This window comes from Varroa destructor, unplaced genomic scaffold, assembly GCF_002443255.2.
Source record: "Varroa destructor unplaced genomic scaffold, Vdes_3.0 BEIS01000001.1, whole genome shotgun sequence".
Taxonomy (NCBI): Eukaryota; Metazoa; Arthropoda; class Arachnida; order Mesostigmata; family Varroidae; genus Varroa; species Varroa destructor.
In genome coordinates this window covers 3,131,307-3,157,220 of record NW_019211454.1, presented here as the reverse complement: position 1 = coordinate 3,157,220, position 25,914 = coordinate 3,131,307, and the positions used below count along the sequence as shown (strand labels likewise).

The 25,914-nt window shown below is 39.6% G+C and overlaps 2 long non-coding RNA genes across 2 annotated transcripts in view; one reads left to right on the top strand and one right to left on the bottom strand.

Moving 5' to 3' along the window:
• LOC147758139 (uncharacterized) overlaps positions 1 to 25,914 on the top strand; it is a 100,938-nt gene that overhangs the window by 42,373 nt on the left and 32,651 nt on the right. The window lies entirely within an intron of this gene.
• On the bottom strand, positions 19,967 to 23,918 carry LOC147758141 (uncharacterized). The gene is made up of 3 exons (XR_015320297.1): positions 23,309 to 23,918; positions 22,928 to 23,143; positions 19,967 to 20,718 (listed from the first exon to the last, which is right to left on the bottom strand). It is a non-coding gene; the product is annotated as an uncharacterized LOC147758141 (long non-coding RNA).

Genomic DNA, 25,914 nt, shown 5'->3' with positions numbered 1-25,914 from the left:
GCATTTATGAATTATGAACCTTATTAATGCAGAACCTACAAAGAGGCCCTCTGTTCTCTTACAGAACAGACTTCAGTTACCAGAAGAAAAGAACACAAACAGCGTTCTATCTGTTTATTTCTTCATTTCAATGCGTTTCGTTTTACCTTTTGAGGACTCGTCCTCAATGTACCTCATTGTTTGACGATTTCTGTCTTGCCATTTCTAGAGCTCACAGTTCTTTCGGTAAAGAGAGCCGCTGTGTCGTTCTAATCATTAGGAACAGTATAAACGTATATCGACTAGCTATGTAAATTTGATTTTCCCATGGTGGGATATTTGAACGTGTTAGGGACGCTGCGCAACTACTTTATGTACTGTGATCTGCCCTCTTCACAGAGATTTTACCCCGTTTAGTAGATGCTGCAGTTTTTCTGTATTTCTGTGTAGCATTGTTCAGACGTTCAGTATGATTTCTTTTTAACGCTTACAGTCACCTTTACCGCCTAAACAAGTCCTCTGACACATCCATTCAATATAGCATCAAAACATGTCTCCACTATGAAGTCTACCCGGGATTGGTCTTCTTACACTTGCCTGGGTTTTCTTCCAACTGACTTATGAAACAGTATAGTAACAGTATGCCACGGCGATTTACCAAAGGTGAATCTGGACAAGCGACGGCCAAACCAACGCACTCAGAAGGTGTTAGACGGGGGCTTGTTTTTAGTAGCTTTATATCGGTGTCATACAGAACCCATATGTGTGGCGCCCCACTCGAAAATAGTTGTCTAGCCTAATATAATATTACTGTTGTTGTGCTAAACTTGACAATGGTAGTTTATTAGTGTTGAAAATATCTCTGAACTGGTTTTAATTTTAACAAATACAGATAATCTCAAGCAAACTTTTTTTTTTGTATGAGTGAAAATATCTGATGTTGAAAATAATGATTATATCGCTCGCATGCTATTGTACTACACAATAGCCAACCCGGGTTAAGGACAGAGATCGAAGAATTTCCAATATTTCATCAAATTTGATTAAAACAAAATCAACAATATCTTTAAAAAGACCAGTAGTGAAATTATAGAACGTTACGAGGTACCTTTACTTTAAGTATGTTAAAGGACATTTTGAGATAGTTTTTGGCAAAAATATGGTGCAACAGCCTTCATTTCGCCGTAGGTATATATGCATTACACTCTACAATTCCAACGTATGGAAAAAGTCGAATTCTCAGATTACGTACTTCAACTTTCATTTTACGGTGTCAACCAGTTAGATCTAAAAAACTATGCTTTTATGAAATAGAGCCTTATAGCTGAAACTTATTCAGAAGCAGCCGAAATGGTCTTTTCCTTATGAGGCACAATCCTCAATTAATAACTGATTATTGGATTTAAAAGATTTATCGCCAATTTCTGTCAAATGCGTCCTCAGGTATGGCCGACGTATAGGCAGGCAGCTTCTCTCCCATATAATTACTTCTATGGTAACCTGTAACGGTATCTGGCAAATAATGTTTCCAAATCGATGATGAACCACAACTCTAAGATTACGGGTAGGACAATGACTTTTCTTCTTGTTTTCGACTGTCTTCTTTTGATTTTTTACGGCACTGCCCAAAGTAAGCGTTCACGGCGAGTTAGTGCAACAGTGTCAGCTATTGGGCTGATTTCCTCCTTTCAAAGTAGCCGCGCTCAAAGGTGGCGTTAGCAGGCAATGGGTAAACAAAAGTAGCTTCGTTAATGATCGCAGTTTTCCATGTGTCGCTGTGTGTGTGTGTCTCGCTGAAATATTTTGATCGAATTACCTTCTTCGTATCATATATAAACCTGAAAAAATTCGCTGGCGAACAGAAAAAAGAAAAAGTATATAGATACACATATACAATATCATTAAGCTACCCAAAGTTTCTGAAAGAAAGTCATTTAAAGTCAAAACTGGATTAATTTTCAGGCATAAAGCGCCTAGACTGGGTAGCCACAAGGCATAGTGAAATCGTCGAATGTAAAAAAGTAGTTAAAGATCACACTCCATTTTTAACTTTGGTTTCCCTCTAACCGACACTCCACTCGTGTAATGTTTAAATTTAATATTGTTGTATCTAGCAAAGCAGAATTTCTTCGTGACTACGATATTTTCATTAACGATCTATAATCAATCGTAGTTGGCACTGTGAACTCGTAGAAAAAAACAATGAAAAAATTATTCGTTAGCCTTTGAAACGCGTATATTTTTAGATTTTTCCATAGCAGACTTCAAGACACAGATGTCGCTTGATGAGATCGGCATTTTTTCATGTATTACCTTTCCGTATGCATTTTATATCTAGTTATTGTATAACACAGAGTGTAGTAAATTTAATACTGCCTTTCTTTTCTTTTTGGGTTTTGGTATTTTAAAAGGCATAGAAAATTAAAGCGCAATCGCAATTTTTAACATCTTCCGTATGCTGTTTAATATTCTTAGTGTATATAATGCTTGCTTTGTTTCTTTCAATGGAAGTTTTCTAAAATTTAGTATAAAACATTTGAATCCGATAGTTTGTATACAAAGCCAAATGACACGGAACTATTATTTTGAAAATTATTACTACGCAAGCCTTAGAAGATAAGAAAAAATTATATAGTTATTCGTAACCTTACCTATAACGGACGACTTATTAAAAACGAATATGCGTATTTTCTATTCCATGTTGAGAACATTTTCATGATATAAATACAATTTTCATCCAAGATGCATTTACTTTAGTTCTAAATTTCATTTTACAATGGCTGTTAAACAAAACGAAAGGGCAAACGTTCTGCGCTTTTGTTTCACTAACCTTTCCTTAAGCTCTGTTACTAATTAAGTAAATATAAAAACGATTCGCAGAACGCACACGAATAATTATACTATAGAATGTATCATCATGTTTTTTTTCTACTTCATAGGCATACGGTAGGGTTCTTTTAAAAATTGCCTTTCAAAACGCTTTAACTTCTTTAGTCATGGTCTCATTTATGGTTTTACCATTGAGTAGTTATTCATTATAATTTTGACTTAAAAGAAGTCAAAATTAATTAACTAAAGACTTGTTATAACTAAGACAATGAAAAACAAATTGATATAGAAGTTAGAAAAAATCGTTTACTTACCATATGTGACGATGGTACGACAAACCTTAAGCATGTAACAAATGGAAGCGACTTCATTCGTTTACAGGTTCAATGGTGTGATTAAGTGCGTTCATCGTACGTCCCTGAGATAACCCTAGTGCCATAGGCTGGTATTTTGAATTCTTCCCTCTAGGCATAATAGTCGCGTATTGACGATCTGAGGTAGTTGCGAGACATTGAGATATCCAGGAGAAAGCTTACCAATGCATTTATACCATTATACATAGAAAAATAAAAGATCCTTCAAGTGACATTCGAATGCGATGCGGTAGTATTACATTGACAGTCATTTTATTGTTGCCGTCCGTTTTGGTGTGTGTTTGCCCCGTCTGTAATGTTTTCCTCTTGGGACAGCCTTCCTCACCGATTCCTTTATCCTTCCACTACCACTTTCTAGAAATACCAATAAAACGTTTTCAGCTGGTTTTTTTCAGCTATCACCAAATCGTGGACTATGCTAGGGGGTGTCGTGACACTTGGTGGGCTGGGCTATGGGAGCCGGTGGGCTGGGCTTCATTAAAGTACTTAGCGCTACGATAGCAGTAGATAATCTCTTGCTAAGGGGTGCCCGAGGTTGAAGCAAAGTCGAGACGAGGTTGTCCGATTACGTTTGGTGGTAAGCAAATCGTATAGATTTGACAAAATATTAGATAAAATGTATTCCTCACGTGGTAGTCGGTCGCTAGGTCAATTCTTTGTACGGCAGTCTCATGTTATCTATTTGATATCCTGCTTGATACGTCTTTCTCATAATTTGCAGATGTACCAACACATTTTATACCAAATAACTTATTAAACATCAGCCCGTTGAACTTGTAAAGCTGTTTTGCTATTTTCTATACTCACTTCACGATGATTATCGTAGCCCTATATAGTATTATGAATTTAATTAGCGAAATAGATAAACAAGTAAAATGCTTGCCCAGCAATGAATGTTTCCCTATTGTCGCTGAGGTTTAGGCCGGTCGACAACTGCACGCAGTTCACCCGCGTTATTTTATCCCAACAAACCTCGGTTCGCAGATCGTCAGAAAGAAGAGGGAGCTGTGCCAACAATAGCGCACGCTAATGATAACTATGTGCTACGAACATGCGAAATCGATTACTGAAGGGAGAAGTCGTTTATTTCGAGAGATTCTCACGGACATCTTGTCTCCCGATTGTCATTATCCGATCGATAAAGCTAACTGTGCCGTGGTTCATAATGAGCATATCGCTACACTCACACACACATGTCCGCTTACTCCAGTATATGCAGAACTATATATCGCTGAATCGATTCGTGCCCCGACAAACCAATGAGATGGGCATCGTTGTCTAGAGGCTTACCTCCAGCTAGGGTCTGACAGTTCGTGGTGAAGTTGACGACAGCGCCAGGAAAAAACCCCAATTGTTGGACACTTCAATGTGACTGCTGTTGGTTGACTGTCTCTGGAACTGGCGTCGACTTCTTGGATCGGACGTGAAGTTCAGTGCAGTTGTGGCATTGGGAAATTGCTTCTCTGCCATTCAGTAGGGAATAAAACGAGCAAAAACATTTCGATCGATCGGGCCGTACGCGTCAGTGGAACGTACCTATGACACTATGTTTTCAATACAGAATGTTGAGATCGTACATCTAGAATATGTATCTTGGATTTTCAAAGAAGACAACTATTGTACCTAACTTGAATTTTACAGGTTGGCATTTCACTAAACTTGTGTCTCAAGGGTAGTGTACAGTGTGTATGTATAATGTATCGTATGGAAATATTATTCCAATAAATCGGATGCATTATATATTTGCTTCTAAAAAAGCTGTTTTGCGAAAATTTAACAGCACCGAAAGGTTATTGGACCGATTGTTAGTCACCTGACTGGCATCCGTATTATAATCCGTTCATGTTATAGCAGGAACAGAATCTGTGGTTAGGAGCTTCATTCTCCACCTTTCTTCCATTACTAGAAGTGTTCACTCGTGATCCAAGCAGTGTTTTCTATTAAAAACCTTCAAAATAGGCATACGGACGAGCAACGACAACAACAACAACAACAATCTGTACTATTCGCAAGAGAAATGGCACGATGTCGCGAGCTGTAGTACTTCTAGAATACGTATAAGCACCCTCTAAATGATTTACGTAACAGTTCCATGCAGTAAACACATCCGCTTGCTCCTCATTCATTAACGATTTAAAATTCTTTCCTGAAATGTACAGATTTAGTATATAAACTCGGGAAACAATCATAGTACAATCTCTCACTCATTTGACGTATCAAAGACAGGTGCCGAGTTTACTTCACTTCTTCTAAACTACGGAACCAGTTGACAAATCAGGTTGTGTGCATTATTTTATGACCTCGGTGCTCGCATTCTTGCCACGTTATACTTAACGGATGTGTACAAGTTCGCGTGTTAAATATAATTTCTGTTTCCCTTAGCAATTTTAGAACAGCTGTGACATTTCTGAAACGCTTCAAAATGTAGTATCAGCGGCAGTTCTGTTATTTGCATCTGTATCGTGCTCGCTACATTCTCCTATTCTATGCGTTGTAACCTTCGCCCATTGCGTTCCATAGCGCGAGCCGCCGCGGTGACCCACAGGAAACGGTGCTGCATCAGACTGCTGAAACCCTCAAGTCTTCCTTACCCCCACCGTGAATAAAACCGAATGTGAGATAGTTGTAAGTCGCATTCGTACAACGAGGTATCACCAGTGTCATCACTAACGCAACGCAAAAAATGCCCCTGTCTTCATTACACCAACTAGCAGCCGGGGGTCAGACAAACGATGCTACGAAATATCGTCATTTGTAGGGTAGAAACAGCAGAGACACAATGATAACCCCGCCTTCTTATTATCGTTACAAGACCGACCGCTAGTTGCTGTTATTTAGAATTGCCTGCCACAGTCACTTCAAGTAGAGCGCGTGCTACCGGCAATTCGACCGCTAAATCTGTGTGTGTATGTGTGCCTGTGCTTTTTTCTGAAATACATTTTATTCAGTCATCCATCAGGTGATGATATGCTGTACATGCAGAATGTCCAATACAGACCAACAAACCGTTTTAGAGGTAGAGACAGGAGCGGACACTTTTGTCACCGCGGCGGCGCCGATGTTACGTGCAGCGGCTGCAGTGAGTCCCCAAAACAGAATCAGGGAAATCAGCAGCGATTATGCCGCTGATTGCGTCCTCCACCAAACAAGGGTATGAAAAAGAGATGGTACCAGGAAAGCTGTTTCGAAACGCCCGCTATTGATGACAGGGCGACTAGCAACAGTCAGCTGTCGTGACCCGTCTGCCCTGCAAATATATACGTATGGAAGTGCCATCATTTTAGGCACCGCGTTGGCATGCTGGTTAACGGTTGCTGTTACCTTCCGTGCTGTCATGGCAGTAGAAAACGAGGCGCACAAGCGGCCAGCTGGCCCTGCACTTCTGGCACTTAAAACAACAACAACGACGACAGAATGACGCATAAAGTCGTTTTACGCTATAGGTCATGCAATATATATATATATATATATATATATATATATATATATATATAGCAAGAAGAGAAGGTAGATACTTCTGGTCTTGAAAAAAAGCAGTCGGCCACTTGTGGCATTCGTTTATCCACTAACAGGTTAGCTCGGCGGACGATGGTAACTGTGTCCCCATCCACCCTCACTCCCTGTCCCCACAACCACCCACTTGCCCCATTGATTGAAGTTACTCTATTCGTTAAGTCTGTTTCGATTTAGTTATCTCACATTATGTAGGTAAATAACGTAGCTATATGTGAAGTACTCAAGGAGATCGAATCTTGGGCAAATTGCGTATCGTTAGTCAGCCTATTCGTGCAAAATTCTATCTCAGTACTGGTTAAGACGTAACGCTGTGTGTTAGCTTATGGCAAAGAATGACGAAGTAAAACGAATCATTTCGGCGTTTCTCAACTTTTCAGAAGGCCCCATAAAATCTGCTTAGAAGTGTTAAGCGGAATTATCAGAATTTGGAAATGAGGCAGCGATAGAAAAAGATGAGTTATCTCACCGAAAATATTATGTGGTGATATATATAGAAAGCAAATACTCGTCAGGTCTCTAATTATGTTTTAGGATATACGTAGAGATTTTCTGAATGAAATTCACTAAATTTAAGATGCCATTTGAATAGGCCCATTCTGATGAAAAAAAAACTTTGCTAAGTGTCGTCAAAATACAATATCTGTAATAGTTCAATTCATGGATATATACAAGTGTACATTCAACGAGGTGACTTGGACAGCCAAGACCTTAGTGGTTAGAGACGAGGGTCACTGTCTCAACTTCTGCCGGGGATATATGATACTATACAAGTTTTATGAATGAACTTTGTTATATATACAATGAGTTGCTATATATATATATATATATATATATATATAGCAACTCATTATAAACGATGTTATGTTTTTATAGGTCGCTGAACTATTTGCAGAGTGAAAATTCCGCAGAATTATGAACAAACTAGACACCTTATGCCTCGGCCCTAACAGCGTTACACAAATACCTGCAAAATTTGTATTCTTTTTTTATAAGATGTTTGAAATAGAATTGTTGTTACTTGTTTATGAATTTAAAATAGTTTGTAATCATGTGCTGCCAGCAAAATACCTACCGAACAGATGTACTCAATGTTACTCCCATTCGTTCATGATTCTAGCTAGATAAATTCAGCCTTGCACCGCTCGCCCATAAATATTTTTCGACAGTGTTCTCTCTAAATACGTGAGTATTAACAGACTAATATTGGCACATGTAATGCTTGTTGAAATCTTTCATAAACAAGCTAATTGCCATAGCCACATAGATGAGAAGAAGATGATTCGAAACAGAGACTTTTAAATATACAACAAAAAAGACAAATGGCCCCTTATGCCCTTCGTGGTGATTTTTTCATACACTTTAGTCGAATTTCTATCGTACGCACTATCCATAATCTCGTATGAAGACCTTCATCGGATCTTTCGAAAGTGGGTGACCATCAATGGCACAGATCGTCGATTAGGCACTCTATAATCCCAGTTAGGCTTCATCCGGCGCAAAGGCACTGAGCAATAGCTGATCTTCCATATTGGTTCATACGCAGAATACAAACCTTCTGGCTTCGTCATGGCAAGTTTACGGTTTGTATTCTCGAATAATCTAGCTTTCTTCTAACGTATTAATCCCAAGAATAGCATAAGAACGGATGCCTGTAGTACGCGAGATTAGCTCCCAATTGATCTTGGATTCGATTCATCAGTTCGTCTTTCAACAGTCCTTTTTAGATCAGTGCGCCCGATGACTGTGATTGTTATCATCGGTAGCGGTGGCACTAACGTATCGATTGTCACGCTTCATTACAGCAGACGACTAACCTAATCTATGATGAGCTTGTTCCCTCCTTCTATCCATTCGTTTATCACCATAATAAATATTGCATTCGTAGATATATTAAGCTGTTATGTAAATGTGGATGTTTTTCTATAGTGTATGCAAGATAGCTCATATCTTCAATTTGTCATTGTACTAAAATAGACTAACATACAGATTTCTGTCTTCGGACGAATATATAGCCTTAAGATGGTAGCTGCTGAGACTTATTTGCTTAGTTCCATTGTATCCCGGACATGAACCGCGGATTTTTCCTAAGCAATTCTCCGTTCTAGAAAGCTTTTTTGTGTATAGGATCTGTTATATCTGATGCAAAAGTTGACCGTGGCGGTTATGGAGGATGACGACGCCGACGACGCTGCTGACACTGTGTGTGAGAAAGCTGGAAAAAGTCATGAGACAATCAGGGAAAAATCGAACCTTCTCTTAGTGGCAACGCAACAGTAAATGACGAACGGGACACCACGACGAGTTTTTGTTGACCGCAGAACGAGGGGAGGTATTTTAGCATTGTGTCGACATTGTAGCAAATCAGCTCCGGCATTTTTCCGTTTCTTCGAAAGTACGCATTGTTACACGGGGTTGGCATCTTAATTCCGATGAATATCGGTTATGTCTTTCCCTTGCCAACTAAGTTTGGACAACGCACAAGATGGCGATGATGGTGTCGTCCTCATAAATATCTCCCGTTAGATAAAAAGTAGAAAAACTACTTTACAAAGAGCTTTTAATAGATAATAATAATAGCAGTGATAGTCTAGTAATCATATCTATCAATTTTTTTCACCAACACACTAACGGAACAATTGGTATAACATTGTAGCTGACGATAAATATATATCTCTAAACAGGCAGATGTCAGATGTAACCTTGTAAAAGCCCTATTTAATTTTCAAGCTTTAAGACTCCACCGCATGTAAATATTTGTGATGATTATTCTTTGATAATAACTTATCTCTTTTATTTACTTCTTCAATGACCTTCCAACTGTTATCGGCAAAATTTTAGCTACGAAGCACCCTCCTAAGACATCTAAAACCTTATTTCTATTCTACAAAAATAAAGAACTGAAAAATTTTTAATCATTAAGGGAATTTGGGAATTGCAATACGTCCTCTAAGAGTTACTGCAATTTCCACAATCTGACCACCAAAATTATCCCGCCACTAAAACAAACCTAAGGTAAAAAACATTACCAACAAGGATACTTAGAACAACTTAAAAGTTCACTACGTTGCGTGCGTGGACCTAAACTATCTGTTATCTGCCTCTATGGCTTCATGAACCGATCGCGGTTGTCCGAAAAATTTAACTTCATAAACGCGTATACGGAGGAGTGTATTGATGCTAGAACATTGGTCGCATACCGTTCGTATGTCATACGTTATGTACATATTATGTAAAATAATATTCAGCGAGTACTAAAGGCAGGGGTAACACTGATGTAATGCATAACAGGGACATTATCCGCAGGATTCGATTAAATCACGCTATCTTTGAGAAGGGTTATACATATAAACATCATCAATTGCCTTTTCGATGAACCACACATTTGTAGTCCTTTCGTCACTGTATAATTATCACTCTTATTATAACATGATTAAAAGTTATTGTACAGTTGCTTTTGCATGAATATGAAAAATTATGACAGGAAATCCATTAAAACGTTATTAAATACGTGCACCGCACCGGTGCACGACCGCCGAGAAGATAACGGCTTTTTACAGCCCAGCTACTCTTGCTGTAGCTTCACCAATATGACGACCTCATGCAGACGGTGACGCCTTAAAACCGCTACCCGGTCACCATTGACCGAATTATAAGCATCACCATTATTATCACAGGTACGTATTAGCATGCGTCAATAATATATGATATGTACGATACACACAAGCAAACTGCAGAAGTCTCAACGCTTGCTGTTATTGGCCAGTCTGTCGACGGCAAAAGCTATAGTCCGATAGTGGGAGCCTCAAATAAAGACGACCCAGACTTTCAGAGCAGCAGCAGTGAAGTAGAAGACAAAATGCCCTCTCTGAATGATGCCAAAGCCGCTACTACTGCTCTGTGCATATGTTCGCGTGTGAATCGGTCTGTTTGCTAGCCTGTGTCTCTGTGTGTGTTTGTGTCCATGTTGGGTGATGATGATCTTTGCTGTTTGCTTCGTCGCCTCTGTACGGTGGAGCAGGCGACAGTGGCAATGATGTAAAAGACGAAGATTTTCCGTGAAGATGCGCGTGTCGCTCGGACAAGGTCGAAGATATCGTCGGCGACGGGAAAGTTGCTGAAACATGCGTGTGTGTACGGTGGCCTGCGCTCGTGGTACCGCTGTACTTGTTGTTGATGTGTTTATGAATTGTGTATGAGTAAATACATTTTATTATTGTGATGAACACAAATTAAACAAAAAGCAAATTAGCAATTTAACAACATTTAGCAGTCGTAGTAGCAGCAAAATACGAGCAAAGTGCACAGATGGACTGTTATACATTGGCAATGTTTGAACGACGTTACGAATCGAGCATTGCATATACTGAAAATTCGCGCCTTTATGAACACACACATATATGTATATATGCGTATATATATATATGTATGGTTTTTTCGCTCAATGATCACTTCGTTTTTCTTCATCCGAAGTGCCGAAGGGTGGGGGGCAGTGTTTGTATTGACGCTAGAGCAAAAAGTCAGATCTGAGCAGGACGATAACAGTAAAGATAAAGATGATGACATTTTTATTATAGGTGATGCAGGGATCACCCGGCCCGTTTGAGAGATGACTTCTGTTTAAGGCAGAAGTAATAACCGCAAAGTCATATCGGTCTGTGCATAAATGCACGCAGAAATCGCGCATGCGAAACATTGTGAAACCAGAAAACATGGTTGTATCTGTTGCAATTAAGTCAGCGGCTATAAGAGAAAGTTTGTGATAGTAGAAAGGATGAAACACGAGAACGATGACTCACTGATTCAGTAGTGATCTATTTAGCCACTTGTTTGTGTAATGAATCGAACTTTTTCTCGTGGCCATCTTGGACTAGGCGCACCCGTATCTATTATATATGCATGAATTATCTTGTCAGATGTAGTTTTGCGTTACATTATTAACACAAAGCCGGAAAATATATAATAGGGCAAATATGCAATTTTTTCGTTGATTTGTGCATCAAGGTAACTAGGCGTAAAGCGGAGCTCACATTTTTTTTTGCATATGGTACTGTAAATCAATAAATAGATGCTACACAGTTATTGGGGTTCGCTCATCCAGTTTACCGTTTCCTATACTATCTAACTCAATTGTTTACAGGCTTGTACTATTGGACTCGTTCTTCAGCGAGATATTAACGAGTATGGTAGTCGTTGTTTAGGTGTTCCGAAATAATCAACTTCTATGTTAACTTTTTTTCAAGGGCTTAACAACTAAATCAAAAGCGGCTTTTAAAAGGATCATTTGTAGAAGTCCAATGGGACATCTATGGAAGTAGAATGTAATGACAATAAAAATAACACTTTTCGTTTAAAATGTTCGCTTAGTGATATACATACAGATGACAGCTTAACATGAATAACAATATGGACGCATCTGAGTGAGCTATCGTGGGTTTACTTATGCTTGCACACATAGCTTCAGAATCTGGGCGAATTTTTCGTGCATGCACGACCAGCGGTCTGGTCAGTACGAGCTAATTAGATCGTGATTGTCTCATAAAAATCGCTTGAAAATCAAGTTTTAGTTTAGTTAAATGATGGCAAGCATATTTTCATCATACGTTCTAAGGACGGTATTGTTGGTTACTACAGCTTGCCTTCATATGCCCTCGACCGGTGAAGCCGCAACGCTGACTGAAAATTTCGCTTTCTGCTTTACTGCAAAACTAAGGATGACCCAGGAAAAGTCATCCTGAGCTGGCCCTGACATGATGATGTTTTGTAAGTACGACGCTGATGACCTAGCAGCAAAAGTAGTGCGTTACCGGGTAAATCAAATCCCTTTTAGTCACCTCTTGGCTCCGAAAAATGCAGTAATATATGAGTCATTGTCGTTTTGAGAGGCGAATGAGTACTGTTATAGAATAGAATAACTATCATATTTTATAGATTTATCTTTTTTTTTTTTTATAAACGTTTTGAACCATATAGGCATTTCCATAGAAAGTGCTCTTTTACTATTTCAGAATGGGCAATAATACAAGGCTCTATCGAAACTAAAACACTGGATACCAGATATTAGCGGGTGGGAATACTTCTGCTTCGAAATCCCAGATCTGACGCGCACATTTGATTTTAAAACGCTGTGCTGGAATTTTTTAGAAATTGTATCTTAATAATTATAATCTGTCAATTTAGCCGAAGGACCTTGACAGCAAAATGATAACTTTAATCACTTGTTAACTCTTGGTTTGAATATGAAAAATTGTACTAACGGACCCAAGAGCTATTCTGTTGATCTAGTACCAGCTAAATATAATATTATTATACAAAATTATTTTCTAGTTTTATATAACGGTTTAATACTGCTTAATGGATTTAATAGAGGGGAATAGACTGTTACTGAGCTTTTATAGTATCGCATATAAAGAAGGTAGCTCATTCGTTTTCAATAGCCGTCCTTCATCCTGGATAGTTGTAGTTCAAGATTAGAAAAATTGTTAGTTACATAGCGTAAGTTTGGTGCAAGGGTCTCGATGATCGCTTGTCCATGATAGAACGAAACGTCTAGGGGTAGCATCTGGGCAATGAGTAGCGCGCTTGGAGATGATCTGGCACGAATAGTGCCTATGCTGCCATCAACGTAATCATATCGATGCGGTAAAAGTACGTGTGTATACACTTTTTTTTTTAATGAAATGAAATATGCGTATTAGGATCCTTACAATACTTTTTTATAACTACACAATTAAAAACTCATCATCTACGTTAGCCTACAATGCAAGTAAATTCGCGCGGAATAGAACTAGATCATTGTTTTCCGCTCGAGACGATAGCACGGCGGCAGTCAAAACAGGAAGCTAGTGTTAAAACTGACGAGGTGTCGGCCAAGTCAATTTTATTCTTTCAATTAGCGACTGTACAGTTTACGAGGTAAAAAAAAAAACAAACAAAAAACGAATAAATACTTAGCAAATTCGTTGAATCACGAATGAACGCTGTCAATGAAAAGCCGTTTGTGTTTAGCGGTCAGTCACCAAACTGTGGGAGAATATTGCGCGCCGCCTTTGAGCGAGCACAAATTTGCGACCAACTCATGGTGATGGTAAGGCAGACGATGGAGATGAAATGGAAGTTTGCCGTAAGTATATTGTCAAATATGAGTAGGAAGACAAACAATAATAATTATACGATGATGACTGCCTTTGCTTACTTTGCCCATTATGATCAACATTGCTGTTATCAAGCAGGCGAACCGTTAACGAGGGGCAGGGCACGCTAGCGAAAATGGCTGCGGAGCTCTTCATGACAAACCAGATCGGAATATGGTAATTCAATGTGGCAGATATCGCCGTCCTTTCTCACTGTTTCGGGCTATATACAGCAACGAGAACGACAAGGACCGCTGCAAAATACACCTGATTGTTACACCTAATTTAACCTAACGAAAACTAATTTCAAATTTATTTTCCTCTCTCCATTTCATCCTTATCAATCTCGTCCTAGAAGTGTGAACGTTACACGTTTCAGGGAAATGCCAGGGCGAAGAAGCTTAAAACGAATCCCTGTTTCTGCTCCAGTGTTACATTGGCGGGAATACGATTTAATTAGTTGAATGTATTTTGTGCACGATCACATGTGCATTAATAGCTCTCAATCCTATTGTGCTATAATAGAGGGAAGCAATGCCTGATCGGCTGAAGATTCTCGGTAAATAGGAACAGATGAGGTATTGAGCTTCAGAACTATGTTATTGCTTTAATAAACGGTAAATAGAGCGTAGTATATAAGGTTATATGCGTATTTGCTTTTTAATTATTTATCTCAATTGGTTAACCGTGAACGGATACAGATATTGACTCTGTTGACATCAACAACCGAACAAAAAAATCTAGCTCGCGAAGTCGTCTGCTCAAACTGGCTTCTATAGGTCCCTATACGCAAAACAGGAAGAGGAAGTAATGAAAGCAGTACAGAGGAGCCTAAATTGAGATTCCAATATTTTACTGTTGTTATATACTATCTCTAGCTAAAAATTATAGATAAATAGGGACTATATCAAAGTAAAAGGTGATCAGCATTATGCGTGTCGCGAGCAAAGTATATGCACGTCACTTTAAAAAATAAGAAATATGGCCGACAGTAGCTAGATGACAAAGGTCAACATATGTAGACAGAGGGAAATGGAATATAGTATAAGCAATGCTCATAACGATGCGTTGATATTCAAGGAGGAGTCGGCTTCGAACGACGGAAGGTTGATAGAAAATTGTTTTTCATAATGACCGATTTAATTATAACGGCTGCCAATTCTCACATACAACACCACCACCAAAATGAGCTTCATCAGATTCAATGGCCACTTGCTTTTTCTTCATGACCTTAGCTTATCACGACCGGTTAAAAAACATAGATATGGAGATGCGATCATCATTGTGACTATTATAACTGAAGAGAGTATTAGAAGTTCGCTAATTATTAACATACGTAACCGGATATTCGTAGGTAACGCAAATATGAAACGTTGACTTGCCGAGCGATTCGAAGCTACTAAAGATCTTCCATCTTTAATCATGACAACAAATAAAATCACTTTGTGGTATTGCCAACAGTCGCATTGTTCTTGATCCGCTTGTCGCGTGGACCCTGCTGTCCATGTTCAAGTTTTCCTGTCAAGTTTCCCAAGTTTTATTTTATCGACCGTTGTTATTGTCTTCTGTACAGCACAGTACCTAGTCTTTTATAGACACCGAAACAACAGCTGTGATTCTTCATGCCAAACTTACAATGTCAATATGTTCACATTCTAGGAACCTTGTCCTATACCGTGTCCAAATAAAAAACCCGTCCTACGGGAAGAAGACCAGACAAAGTGAGCTCGACAACACTGCCTAAGATTGTCACCCAGCATACGTTGACTACCTGCTAGCGAACAATGCCAATTTCAAACAAATTCCAGCGACAGTGCATGTTCATCGGTATAATTATGGCGAACATTGTCGCCGATTTGGGATCCGCGCAACTAAGAGAAGATGGGAGGTAGACGGTGTTCCTGCGGATGTTCTGTGCCTTTCGCTAAATGATTCGTTGACGGCTTATTGCCGACATATTGTGCCAATGTGGCTAAGGAAAATGTAAGCAAAACTCAGTCATTCGTAAGTTAGCGGCGAGGAAAACGGCGACCCTATACAACAACAAAGCACATTGTTGCCGCTTCGTCGTAGCAACGAGCAGGCGGTAGGGAATCGGGAAGAAGGTGCGGCAGGTGAGCTGACATAAATAATTTCGCTACATATACCCTAATGTGCCTGCGTACATGTATACATGCAGCTGCACACACACAAATGTAGCCATTTTCAGGGAAGTGACAGACCTAGCAAGCGCGACAGATTCATAGCCTAAGAAGGGCGAGTTGTTTCCCGCCTTTCGGAGTAGTAAACGCGGGAGGTGCAAACGGTAACGACCGCGCCGCGGTCGCATCACCGCACATTATCTATAGATGATGACACCTGAAGATGATAATCATTTGTCATGAAGGAATGTCTCTGTCGTGATAACGTGACGCCACCTGATTCGTGTGGCTGACAGACTGAATGTCAGAAGACAGGGCATCTTTCTATTTACGGGGGAAGGCCGTCAGCCGCCTAAGGGGCAGTACAAGGGACACGTTGCCTAGGGCTGCCCAATTCACAAGGGCAAGCTATTGTTGCTTAATTTCGGGTCAATATAGAGCCGGAATATTGGTGCCCATAGGGTAAGGAATATATAGGAATGCATGTACATATGGTCGGTGCAATGTGTAGTTGCCAACAAATTCTCGGACAAACAAGAAAGTGTCAAGGGAAAAAATCAATAAATAAGGTACCGCATGGCGGTCCTACTAACACGTATGGAGTCTTGGCCGTCCTAAGTAAAAATCGAAATCAGCTCGCTTCACAAAACACACTTCTTAATTTAATCCACAAGCAATAAAACGATGTAATATGTATAAAAAATCAGCTGTCGATGAAAATTTGAGAGTGTCGTTCAAAGCATAAATATTTCAGACCTCAACATTTCGTGATTATTACTCAACGCGTATGAAAAAGACCACTCTGAAATGGGTCAAATTAGATGCTTCAAGTTTTCCATTTTTATTAAGATATATTACATATATTAGGATATATTACCGAGCCTATCCCATATACAGTGATCAAAATGAAGAATATTCTGGATATGAGATTTGAAATATTAATGTGTTAGGCTACATATATATATCTGTGTGTGTGTGTGTGTGTGTGTGTATATGTTAAAAGCTATAAGTACTTACAATAGTATACATGAAGTTCATTTAGATAATTTAAAAAAGTTTAGTCTGAATTGCACAACATAAATTTTCACTGCTGCTCCCTAATGAAGTGATTAGAAAGGGGGTTAGTGATTCAAGAATAAAAGATTACTTATGTCAGCGTTTTCATTCGACAAACAGAGAAGCAATATGGCTCTTACTTTAGGAATACCGCCAGCTTGTTCTTGTAAAAAAATTAGAGTTTTCTTACTATATCTTTAATAGAGCGTTGGGCAGATAACCTGTTGGACGCAAGTTTATATTTTCCGATTGTAAAGTTTAAAACATTTTCATACATTAATGTAAAAGAATTAAGTTGGAAAATGACGAGTTTATACATAGTGAACTTTCTGCTATACTATGGTGCAACTGTAGATTCACCTGAGGAAGAGACTTTATTACAAAAAAAACCGCTTGTGGATTCAAAGTTTGCCACCAGCTTTGTGTCTAATACATCTATCTGTCTGTTCTCATATTTGAGACACGCAATTAGCGATAATATCAAACAGGCCGAACAGCGCGACGCGCACGGTTTTCTAATAATCCGCTACAAAAACGCTACAGGCAATTGCATTGAAATATCTGTAACAAAAGCTCGTGCCGTTAATCCTAGCGGCTAAGGCGGAAAAACAAAAAAAAAGAACGTGTTCAACCTTTGATTGAGATTAATAATCAACCGAAGCCTTCCTGTCCCAGTTGGCGACATTTTTGCTACCAACCAAATGCGATTTGTTCTACGCACCTACGGTAGAAAAGGACCGTTTTGCACATTGTACTTGTATCCATTGGCTATTATTACGTATTCATGTGTCAGTCTCTCGCATGGGAAGTTCATTGTTTGTATTTGTTGTACAATCGCCTGCAGACGCATTGCTAATATTCGTCAGAGACAAATTTTTTTTTAATTTGGACAACAATGCCCTTGCCTTCGTGTATTCTGTAGCGATCTTTACCTACACCTCTTTTCACGGCGACTCAAAGACAATAAATAACGCCAACAATAATCAATCCGCGATGCTATCTTTACCCCCTGCGTGGTGCGGCAACTTCCAGCGGTACGCGCTGATTTAAGCGCGTTCGTAGAATTGTTGTTCTATTGTCACGACATTTCGACGAAGCCCCCGACGTAAACATTCGCTACTTTCTATAAATGCCATAGTCGTTGTCGTGGTGTCAACTGTCGCTACTGATGGTGTCGCGTGCTGATGGAGGAAGTTGATATTACCCCCCACCCCACCCCACCCCACCCCCAGCCCGAAAATTGTGGGTTGGGCAATATCCGACGTTCACCGTTGTTTTTGGTGTTGTTGAAGTGACCAGCTTCCTTCAAGAATTCTATAAAGCAACAAACTGTTTGCTAAGGAGTCTCTTGCGTCTCGCATATTTTGCACCAAAATACGTGCTGAGATCAAGCAGGAACGAAAAAAATATTTTCTGTCATTTGACTGGGCGCTGAAGTTTGTTGTGCGTTCCATCTGCAGCCGCAGTGTTTACCGTAGGTGCGATTTGTACTACGATGATTACCATTATATCATAATAGGATAATAACGGGAAGCACTTATAAATTTTCAATGAAAGTAATCATGGACTGATCATGGCAATAATAATAGAACTACGGTTTGCTGTTATTAGCAGACGCTGAGACGATCGTCCATGCTTTATATTTTCTCATAGATAAATAAGTTCTAAGAGCTAATATTTGTTCTGCGTAAATTTATTTATTTTCAAGCAATATTTTGAGCTTTTGATTTTTTTTTGAGAAGACAAAGGTTATCTCAATTACTTTGCGAAACCTTCTGACAAATCAAGCATAAATACACATACTAATTTGCACCATTTGAATGTTCAGTAAACCTAAAGTTTCCAAAAGTTCTACCCGTAATCGTGCACTGGTAGCGTGATTTCAGACTGAATTCAAAGACGTGTGAAACGGCCCGGTATCGAAACCGGACGTAAACATATTTCGTCCCGTATTGGAAAAGACCAGTCATCGAAAATAACAATACTTTTATCCATCTCAACCACCACAAACTTTCATAAAATTTAGTAGAAGAAAAGATAGTTAGCAATATTGTTCCGCACTTTTTTTCTTATTCTAAATACGACAGTGGAAAACGTTTGCAATGCGCTTCGTCTTCCTTGTGGAAACGTTAAACGCGTCCCTTTTTCTCAACCCATATAGAAGACCGCTTACATTGGCGCTAATATCACGAAGTATTTTATACTTTGCCATCAGCAAATCTAGCTTTCTGCAACAGCTCCGCTTCAAATAGCACTACAACGCTATTTTTCAAATGTAATTTCGGCAGAAATAGATACTCTGTTGTCGCCATAGATTACTTCGCGGTGACTTCGGCAATGTTGATCGTTGATCATGATGAGACCCACCAGCCGGAGAAGCATTCGATTACTGGTGCATTGCAAGAGTAGTCACAGGATTTTTTTCTGTTCATAGTCAGGTTCTAGATGTTCATGTAGGCGTAGTAAACCAGGAAGAGGCCACTCTGGAAGTAGGCGGGTGGATCGCGGCAAGCGGCACCGTAGGAGAAATACGGGACTAATTGCGGCAGCGAAAGACGGCGCGCTGAAGACGGTTACAGATATGGCCTCGACATAGGCCCGTACCGGCCGAATCCTATTCGCCACATACACGCGCTACACTGTGCATTGTACATAAAATAGTAGAATGCCAACCATATAAATTTAGGGGTCAATTAATTGTTGCAAGTTCTTTAACGATGATTAGTGTACAACATTAAAATAGCAGTTCAGTCAATTTAGACCAAAGGTGTACCAAAAATTAATATCTAATCGTATAAAAGGTCGCAAACTTTGTTTCCTCTAGTGCACCCCCTTTCTCTTATCAATGACTGTGTTCCTTTCTGAGCAACATTGTTAGAGGCTAAAAATGTTTTTAGGTATTTAGTTTTTGTTGAGGTTAAGCAAACGATTTTTCTAGCGATGCACTAACTCCTTTTTTAGTCATAAAATATAAATTCTTACAAATGATTGTAGACCTTCCGATAAGTAGTTATCGTGCAATATAAGTTGGCCATTTATGTGATTTAGGTTACTTGAAGCAGAGTTCACAATGGTGGCACAAGCCTTAACACGCGTCATGAAGTACCACACTTGCATGCGATACATTAAACAAACAAATCCTTTTCTCTTTCGAGATATATAATTTTATTTCTCCTGCCATCGTTATTTACTTAGTTTGAGGTGTATAGGTTTCATTTCGAGTTAACGAATAATTAAAATTCAGCAACATGCTGTTCGAACAACAATGTCGGAGAAAAACGGACGAAAATTTATTGTCGGATAGGTACCAATAATCATAGTATGATCGTGTATAGGTATGTTGCTTGCGACACAGGATAGTGGCACGCAGATTCCTTTTATTCTATTTCTGTCTCTATCATCCCACTTGATCGGAAACGGGGACAAAGAAGGGCAGGAAAGCCTTCGAGTTGCCGAAAGGGCTATGCGCGTCAGCAAAAGCAGTACAATCAAATAATTTAATGTAAATATACATCGGAGACGTCATGCATTGATACAACGAACGGCGCTTCGGTGCGAGCGCCATGATCATCTGACGGCACCAGCAGGCAGAATCAGCAGACAGCCAAACGTGCAGAAATACATACGTACGCCCCTATAAATGGGTTTGGTCGAAATATGTAAGCCAAGACATGTGCCACGCTACGGTGGGCGCTGAAAGGTAAATTATTTCATTAGATATGCGATGAGATGTCTGCCAAAAGCAACTGCTTACAACGATACCGACGATCTTTCTGTTATTGTGGTAACGATGATGATGATGGCGATGTTACGATGACATGCAGCGTCTTTGTCACGGCTTTGTTTAATGTCGTACGTGTGGAGTTTAAAAGAAAGTGAACGGAATAATTGAATTCAATCGCGTTATCAGCGTTGTCATTTTATAGATCTATAATAAAGCTATATGGGTAACTAGGTGTCGTCGCGTTGGCAAAATCGTCGTTGAAGAAAGAGCTTTTTGCCGGATTACCTTACAGCCCAGCGATGGGACAGTCTTCAACTGCTCTTGGTCTTCAGTCGTGTTGCGATCTAAACGGTTTGCTTTTTCGCTCCTACTTTGTGACGAACCGGCCAAAAAGGACCAAAAAGAAATGTTCAGTTCTATTCAACGGAACTACAACAGCGACGGCTGTAGTAAGAGCATGGGCTGGCGCAGCACCCGCCGTCCTGGAGCGCGCCAGCATTTCCAACGTCAAAGAGTCAGCGTCTATTTCGCTATGTAAGCTCAATAACAATAGGAACAAAACGACCCGTAATCCAATTGAGTGACCTGGCTGAGTTAAAAACGTAGTTTTATGTCTAATTGAAGTGGGATGCGCGAATTAGTCGTAACACCCTAAATGAGGGCTTCTATATCTACCGTCATCGGCTATACTATCGTCGGCTTTGTTCACAGTCGTTTGCAAAGGTGCAAAGGACATGTTAAAATAGTAGATATGGAACAGGGGATGGAGAACCTATATGAGAGTTCGGCATTAGCCGATTTGGCAGCAGCTTTTCAGAGGCAGACGTCAAGGCCATTGAGCGAATTCTCGAACATATTTAAAATTCAGAGTTATATATATATAACTCTGAATTTTAGTAGTAGTAGTAGGAATAGTATATATATATACTATATATATATATATATATATATATATATATATAAAATCCGATATAACCTACATGTTGAGCCATTGCCCATCTCGGTTACACCATTAATAATAACTATTTTTTTTCAAAGAAAGTAAAAAACTAAAGCTAGGCATCGACGCGTTGGAAGGGATGTGAAAGATTCTCTTATTTGTATAAGAAACTATAGCGATCAGTAATATCGTTAGATTAATTGAGACTTAGAAATCAGCGAATTAGGTGGCCTTTTCTATATGCGGAGACTCTAAAATTGTTGATCTCGTATATAAATTATTAGACATAATACACTGTGAACTAATTCAGAAAGTAGTTCAGTTTTACTATTAATATCCGCTTTCAGAACTTTTAAGTTATATATATATATATGTACATATATTTTTTAATATGTCTTAGGAACTTTTTGTTTGAGGCATTATAGAAAAAAGGGATTAGAATACGTTTTAAAAAAGAATCGAGAACTTCTGCAACCGCAATTTTAGAAAAAGATGTTCTAAGTACTTAATAAAAAGTATCCTTTACATTTTTTGGAAAACCTGGATTCGTTGTTGTTATATAGCTTAAGTCATGTTAAACAAGCTTCTATTAGTTCCTGTCACGAAATAAGGTAGACACGATGGACCACGATCCTTTCCTATTTTTTTGGCATCTACAGTTATTTTTACCATGTAAACAAGTTTTTGGAATCACCTCCTCGCATAAAGGACCTATCTCCACTACAAGGGGTCACCGGCGTTGGTTCTACTGAATCTATCTGGGGTTTTTTTAACAGACCTGTGTGGTGCTATATATATATATATATATATAAACGAGTGCAATTTTACTTCTTTCTGAACAATCAGTCTCATCGCTAGCTTTCCATTTAATTCGATGCCTCTATCCTACTGTCCTAATTTGTCTTCGAGAGTAATCCATGTATCGACCCATCAATTAACACACCTGCCAAGTATCGAACCCGCACCTTTGACAGTATCTACGAACTTGTCTAAGCACTGCATGTTATTGCAGTACGTAGCTAATACATCAAATAACAAAAATTGAATATTTTTCTATCCGACATTAAGTCAATGCAAGTTCCCTAGACCTACACCGACTATAATCGGCATGATGCGTTTATGCCGAGACTGATATAGGTACTGTAATAATTCTGACCCAATTCGGAAAAAAAATATGGGACGAATATTTATTAGCTACGCACATCTAAGCGTCAGCACGTATAGCGAAATATACTTGCATTGATCTGCTGCACAATCGACGCCTTAACAGAGGTTCCTATCTATAGACTGCGCACCGTTCGCCTTTCCGCTACTCTTTGTCCGTTCTGGTCTTCATCATCGGTGAAGAATCTGTGTGGACGGCGATCCCGGTATTCATTCATGTCCCGATCTCTGTCCGGTGACGCGTCGTACAATAACATGTGTGAACATGAATACTGACGCACAACGTCAACCTATACACCAATAGAGCAATCAGAGAAAAACTAAAGCATACAATTGGAAAAACGCCAAACTAATAGTTGTAAAAGAAAAAGCAATAAAAAGCATCAGTTAAGGCAGCAGTTTCATTAACTAGAAACTTGTTGCGTACCTAATAGAAGAATCACTGCTTTCCTTACCGTAAGTTAAGTTTTGCCGCACCCTGTATACATTCAGATAGACGCTCTATTCTTCATTGGTGCCTTTGTGCGTCCCTTCGCTAACATAACCGCTGCTGCCACCTTCTATTCCGACTAATAGCAATTCTTGTGCCTATCAGGAGTCATGACGCTTAGTTAAAATAGAAGCCGTATGAATGAGGGAACAACGTTGCTACTGCTGTAACAACCGCATTTAAAGAAACAAATACGCTCGTGTTGGTTCGGCGGCCGATACACTAAAACGACGGAGTAGTTACAATCGCAGCGGCAATAGCGAAGTTTGATTTTGATTTAATGGTTTTCTGATCGTACTGCTACCAGCAACGAAGACTAGATCGAAAACACACAACAACTAAGCAATTTAAAATTCTGGATTCATTGGTGATCTGTTATATTGGAACTACTGATCAACTGGTTGGTCACTTGATTGATACTGATATCGGAATAATACTTAGCAGACGACAGGAGTTTGGGGGGCTAGCTGCGATAGCTATCGTTAGGAGAACGTACATTGCAACGCAGCCTCGGAGATTGGTCAGACCTGTACGGGCTAAAAAAGGAGAGATCACGGGCGATCACCATTACTTTCGTCTGTGCGCGTTTTCGTACAAGCCGGTGTATGTATGGATAGATAGGCTGTGCGTCCACCGATTGTGGAGAGCGACGCGTTTTGTGCCTGTGGTGGCTATGGTGAGCAAGCACAAAAAGAGTGTCATGACTTGCACAGGGCATCATTCCCGCGCTCGAAGTCATTGAACTCATAGTTAGTCACTCTCTATCGGGACTACATCAACGACGATAAAGACAGGGTCGCTAGGGTCTCTGTCCTGAACAATAAACCACACGCTGATATTAGAAGCTGTATCAAAAATCTTCAGTGTAGAATGGCAGCTTGAGAGAAGTCGGGTTCGTTTATGTGAAAATAAATGTACCGGACGTTGTTGCATTTCTTTATATTTTCTTGAAGATGTGTTGATCAGCACTAGACAATGGCTTCGGGGTATTGTTTGGTTTTACACGATGGCCAATTATCCCTGATAATAGTAGTAGCACTGCTTTTTAGTATCGGTGGTATTTAAAATAATACGAGGACCGCAGTGAAGTTGAGAGGCTGGTTTTTAATGAAATTCACATTTTTCGGGTTATAGATAATAACTCAACAGTGAAAATTGAAGGTAAGTAAAACGGTACAACGATCCTAATATGACATAAATAACGTAGCGAACGACAGGTAACTCAGTGTTATTTAAACATTTTAGAGCTTATAATTCCTCTACACGACTCACTGGGGTGATTTAAGGCAGTACCCAGTTCACATCTTCCACCGGACACGTGAATGCCTTCTGTATTAACGGCGTGGCCTTTGCGGGATTAACGTTCGCATTAGGGGGTACGTAGCCTCAGTTAATTCTGACAGTGCTACCATCCACAAAACCTCCCCTCCCTGTAGCGTTCCTTTCTAAGAAGCCGTTGTGTAAGATCCGTCTGATCGATGTCAAAAGCTTTTGCGAGCTCTGTGCATACGAAAGGGCTTGATTCAACGCAACGATGAAGGCTAGGGAGAACGGCCGGCGATAGTCACAGCCTACATGTTGCTGGAGTGTCCGTTATTTCTCGCTGTCAGCGACGGTACGAAAATATCGGAAAGAAGGACCTCGGAGTTAGGGAAGGGCGAGGACCGGAGCTTTCTATCGCTAAACGACCAGAGACAATGAAACGTTCGTGGCGCCGCAGTCACAGAAACAATTGCATATAGCGCCATCCATCATTCGTCGTCGATCATCTGGACCTTCATTGCGCGATTCAGCTATCTTGGATTCGATTGGAAGCGCCATGTTTCGGACACTGAAATCCTCTGTTTTCCTGCTTGTTTGCTGGAATAATTTGGTTTTCGAGGTTAGGCTTTGTCACTGAATAGATATGTGTATGTGGGTACCGATTCGCTTTTAGAGAAAAAAAAAAACATTCAACAACATTTTGCTTGTATGTGAAAGTTATGTTTCGCTACACAACTCAACCGTTTTAGTTGGCGACAGCTATATTTGTGACAGATTTGCTCATTACAACATCAGTATTGATGCATTAATTAGCTAACTATTTCAACCCCTTGATTAAGAGAGGCCTAAAGTACAACACGACATTTTTCAAGGAATCCAAACGTTTAAAAATCGCGTCCTTGTATTGTTTGCCTTGATGATCTATCTATAATTTAAGACAAGTAAACAAATAACAAAGGACAATACGCTCATCTGTATGATTTTGTTCCAGCCCAAAGTCTGACGATACATCCACGTATGCTACCACAATATACTGTAAACATGCCCACTCAGAAGTCAACAGCCGCCCCTCTGCTTGAGCCCTAATATTATTAATACTTTAGAAGATGTGCAGCATGTAAGCTCTGTCTTGCGGGAATAATCATGACGTTTAAATGGCTCCATCGGAGGTCCTTGGAGTTCCTCAGGGATCTGACTATGCATCTATGCATAAATATATATTCATACGTATCCAGAACTATCAGCATTGTGAGTCGTGATCAGACAAAGTTCCGAAACTGGGAAAGAAGCAAAGAAACTTGGGCTTGT